This window comes from Cornus florida, unplaced genomic scaffold, assembly GCF_030987335.1.
Source record: "Cornus florida cultivar Cherokee Brave unplaced genomic scaffold, ASM3098733v1 CherokeeBrave_3.0.0_Hap2_Chr01, whole genome shotgun sequence".
NCBI classification, from domain to species: domain Eukaryota; kingdom Viridiplantae; phylum Streptophyta; class Magnoliopsida; order Cornales; family Cornaceae; genus Cornus; species Cornus florida.
This window is the reverse complement of record NW_026775571.1, coordinates 114,354,781-114,360,166: the sequence shown is the minus strand read 5'-3', so window position 1 is coordinate 114,360,166 and position 5,386 is coordinate 114,354,781. Positions and strand designations below refer to the sequence as shown.

General features: G+C 40.0%; 1 pseudogene; it reads right to left on the bottom strand.

Annotated features, from left to right (window-relative positions):
- Positions 1-249: 249 nt before the first annotated feature.
- Positions 250-348, bottom strand: LOC132283799 (small nucleolar RNA R71; annotated as a pseudogene).
- Positions 349-5,386: the final 5,038 nt, after the last annotated feature.

Here is a 5,386-nt window from a genome sequence, read left to right as displayed (position 1 = left end):
TAACTATCATGGACTTCCAAGTGAAGAACCTTACAAGTATTTGGATGAGTTTCTTGAAGTATGTTCCACCGTAAAATAAACGGACATGCCGGAAGAGGTTTTAAGACTCAAATTTTTTCCATTCACCTTAAAAGACAGGGCAAAGTATTGGTTTAACAATCTTAGGCCTTTTTCAATCACTTCTTGGGCAGAAATGCAACAAGAGTTCTTGAAGAAGTACTATCCGATTTCTAAGACCAATGCCATAAGAACCTCAATTCGAGAATTTTCACATGGGGATGGAGAAACGTTTCATGAGGCATAGGAACGCTTCAATGAATTGCTTAGGAAGTGTCCACATCATGACATGCCCAAATGAAAATTAGTTCAATATTTCTTTGAGAGCTTATCGGACAACTATAAGGGCATGGTTGATGCTTCCATGGGTAGCTCATACATTGATAGGCATGAGGATGACATGTGGCATCTTTAGGAGAGCATGAGTGAAAATTCTTTGCATAGAACACTATCATCCAAGAATGGTAGAAATTCACAAGGTAGGAAGAGTGTTGGCTTGCATCAAGTCGACCATTCAAATGAAATAGCCGCCGAAATGAAGTCTTTATCTCAAAGGTTTGATCAATTTTTGATTAACCAAAACTCGGCGAACCAAGTATCTTCCTTCCCTAACCATTCTCATCGTGCATCAAATGAAACATGTGTGACTTATTCTAGTATTCTTCATTCTACTTCTCATTGTCCTCACGGACAAGTCCAAAATGAACCTAATGAATAAGTCAATGCGGCTTTTGTAAACCAAGGGAACAATCCTTATGGTACTCATTATAATCCAAGTTGGAGGAATCATCCAAATTTCTCTTGGAAAAACCAAGAAGAGGGCTCAAACCCTCCCCAAGGCGGTTTTCAAGGGAAGTACATTCCACCTCCACTTCAAAACCAAGGATCCCAAGGTTATAGACCTTATTAATCACAAGGGAATCAATTTGCTAATTCTCATTTTCCCAACCAATCTTATTCCCAAGGTAATACTAGAAGTCCTGCCTTTGAAGAAAAAGTTTTAAATGCTTTGGGCACTTTAGAGGCTAACACTCAATTGCTTCATTCTCACTCTCAATCTATTGCGAAGCTAGAAACCCAAGTAGGGCAAATAGCAAGCACTCTCAATGCAAGAGAGAAGGGAAAGATGCCTATAAATGCCCCACCTAAGCAACAATGTGTTGTGGAAACCCACTCCTCATCAAAAGGCCACACCATGAACAAGTTAATGCGGTGACTACCTTGCGGAGTGGTAGGATTGTGGACAATTAAGTTGGAATGTCCAATGAAGAGAGTGAACCGGTGCAACCTCAAGTTGTCACCCGTTCCGTTTCACATCTCATTCCTCATTCATTACATATACATGATCCTGTAAATGAGAAAGTTTTGAAAGATGTGTTTGAAAAAGAAGTTTTGAAAAATGATGTTCAAAAAGTTTTGTTGAAAAATGATTTGAAAGCTTCTTGTGTTGAAGAGAGTTCAAAAGAAAATTTTGAAAAAGTGTTTGAACCAAAAGTTTCATTTCCGGATGCCTTAAAAGGATCCATTTCAAAAGACAAACAAAAGGCAAAAACCAATGAAATCATGGAAATGTTTAGGCAAGTGAAAGTTAATCTTCCACTATTGGATACAATCAAGCAAATTCTGGCTTATGCCAAATTCTTGAAAGACTTGTGCAACCAAAAGCGGAAGAACAAGAGCCAAACACCAAGAAAAGTGGTTTTGACCGAGCAAGTAAGCTCAATTTTGCAACATAACACTCTTCCAAAGTTTAAGGACCCCGGTTCACCCACTACATCATGCATTATTGGTGATCATATCATTAATCGGGCGCTTCTTGACTTAGGAGCAAGTGTTAACCTTCTTCCATACTCGGTTTATGTCAAATTGGGCCTCGGTGAATTGAAGCTGACGTCGGTAGTTTTGCAACTTGCCGACCGATCCATTAAGAAGCCTAGGGGTATAATTGAGGATGTTTTGATTAAGATTGATAAATTCTTCTTCTCGGTTGATTTCGTTGTCATAGACACGGAACTGGTTCCCAACCCTAAGAGCCAAATTCCCGTTATCCTTAGCCGTCCTTTCTTGACAACCGCTAATGCCAACATCAATTGTAGGATGGGGATAATGAAGATCTCATTTGGCCACATGAAGGTGAAGTTGAATATCTTTAATCTCACACCCAATTCATTTGACAAATATGAAGGAGAGGTTAATGTTGTAGATAAATGTCATGATCTTCAATGTCAAGGGAATGAGCTTTTGTGTAAGATCAAAACTTCTAAAGGGTCATCTTCAACCTTGCATTCTTAAAATCTTGTTTCAAATTCTTGCTTTGAAAGGGCATGGAAGCCCAAAAGTTGTAATTGCATAGACAAGGGACCAAAGGTTTCTTTTGAGCTTAGTCCAACAAGTTTTCAAAGAATTATTTATTGGGTGGAGTTCAAAGCATCTATCACCCCAACAAAGAGGGGATGCATTATAAGATCTTTGATCCGGGCTAAAAGAGCCCAATGTCTTGTTAGAGACGTTAAAGACTAGCAAAGACATTTCGTAGGGTGTCAAAACCCTATTCCTCCCCCATTTCTATCTTAAATTTCATTTCTTGCGAAGCCTAGATATTTGTTTTTGGTTCTCATATGCATTGAAAGGAACTTTAGTGAGGATTGCATGAGCTTTCATGTCATTACTAAGCATTCTGCATAGTTCGATCGATCTCAAACCTGAGTTCGATTGATCGAACTCCATTTTGCATCCAACATTTAGAAAATTTTTCGACCTGCAGAAACTTTCATCCAAATCACCTCTCTGTCCCATCGTTAGAACTAACTCTTAGATCAATCAAGAGACCTTCGATCAATCCAACTTCCAAGTTCGATCGATCTCATGATTCAACACTTAGAAAAATTTTGAGCCTGCATCAACCTGCATATTTTACCTCTCTATCTGATCGATCGAAAAATTCCAAGATCGATCTGAAAGTTCTTCGATCGATCCAACTTCGAAGTTCGATCGATCTTCAAGTTCCAACACTTAGACAATTTTCTGAGCCAAAAACCTGTATATTTTTGCTCTCTGTCTGATCGATCGAACTCTTATTTCGATCAATCTCAGTCTTCATTTCATTATTTTGACTTTGTTTTGACTTTTTAAATTTTCAAAAATCCAAAAATATTTTAATTTATTTAGTTTTTAATTATTATTGTTTATTTAATTTATTTAAAAAAAAAACCAAAAATATTTTATTTTATTTCACTTTATTTTCCAATTTTTAATTTTAATTTTAATTTGTAATTTTTAAAAATTTCAAAAATCCAAAAATACTTTGAAGAGAGAATCCAAAAATTTCAAAAATCAAAGTTCGATCGATCATAGTTGAGTTTGATCGATCGAACTCTATCGGGAATATTTTTAAAAATAGAATCGAGGGTTTTCAAGATCGATCATTTAGATCGATCTCACCCTCTCTGCAACCTTACCCCCCTCTCATCGCTGTTACTGTGCATCATCACCATCACCTCTCCCACCTCCGGCATCATCAAGCTCACCCCGAATCAGTCTCTCTCTCTTTGTTGCATCTCGGATCTCATCTTCTTCGTATCATTTCCACTTCTCTCCTTTGTTGAGGTAAGATCCGAGGCACCATGATTGATTTTCGGCTTAGATTTCATGTATCCATGCTTTAGATGTCGAATCCATGCTTATTACATAATCAAATCCACCATTGTTGAGCTTCGAAGCACTGTATTTCCATATATATATATGTGTTTTGCTTCGTGTATATATTTTGCATATTTTTGAATTTTGATCTCATATTGGGAGATTGGGCCTCGTTCAGTGATGGGTATTGTCGATTTGATGTGTTGAAGGACCCACGAACACGTTCGTGTGGGCCCCATGCTTCCAAAGTCATAGATCTGTGACCTTTGAGTTTTCAACGTCGCACAGTTCAATCGATCGAACTTGTATCTCAGATCGATATTGAGAGATCGATCGAACTCATGTCTCCGATCGATCGAAGTTATGAGATCGATCTCACTTATTTTCGATCGATCCAACTTTTGTGATCGATCTCACTTTTTATTATGATCGATCAAACTTCATAGATCTCACACACACATTTCATTCATCATATCTTCGGTTCATGCTATCATATCTATGCCCAATGCCTGTGATATTCCACATTGGATGCATTTCATACTTACATTGTTTAGCATGTTTCATATTCTACCACTTGCATAGATTCATATCATATTTGTTTTGTCTAGTTTACTTGACATAAATGTTTCTATTTTGTACTTAAAAATTTCTTATTCTGGCACTAACTCCCATTGCAAGTTTTTCTTTTTCTTTTTGCAGGCCATGGTTAAGAGGAAGTCCGTTGCCAACAGGCAACATAGGCCTACCCGACATATTAGGCCATGGACAGAAGAGCCAGTAGAGCCCTCTTATGCATAGCAGGAGCTAGCACAGGCTACCCCACCACAGTCACCATCTCATGAGTCTGAGGATGACCACATACCATCCACCTCTACGGCTCTCCTGCATTTACTCCATCAACATCTCCACTGCAGACTGCAGCTGAGCATTCACATATACCCGCTCAGCCTGCTCAGCCAGCTTATCTGGGGGGTGATAGGCCTACGCCTTGATATACGCATTCGACGATCGACCATGAGTCAGAGTTTGACACAGCCTTCTTCTCTAGATCGGTGCTAACCCGATCCGCCTACCATGATATCATTCAGAAGGGCCTGGCTGTTATTCTGGCCCCCGTCACAGAGCCGGTCTACCCGCGGCTGGTACAGTTGTTCTACCAGAACCTCCGACCATCCCCGTGTACCACAGCCGAGATGGTCACTTCTGTCGATGGCCATCCGACCACCATCATAGTGGACTCTTTAGCCCGCTCTTGCCGCTATCCACACAGATGTCCTCCAGAGCTTCAAGACACATATCCGAGGCTATTTAGGCCTTCATACGCCGACATGGCAGTTTTTCTCACAGGTTACCATGCTAGTGGCGAGACCTTCGCCACTCGGACATTCCTTCTAGACGACCTATGGTTCATCGATTCCGTTATCTATCGGAACATATATTTGGCCGGGCACAAGATCCAGAGGAGGGGCAATTATCTGATAGCCCTTTACTCATTCTACACCGGGTACTAGGTGTCCATTCCTGCGCTCATTTGGAGCGTGATGAGGAAGCTGTATGACGAGTACATCACCAAGGAGATGCCCGGATGGGCTAAGTCTCTTCCTTTCAGCCACCTTATCACCCAGATTCTTATAGATCAGTGCTACCCCATCTATCCTCAGGAGCACCCCGAAAGAGGTTCCTGTCACTT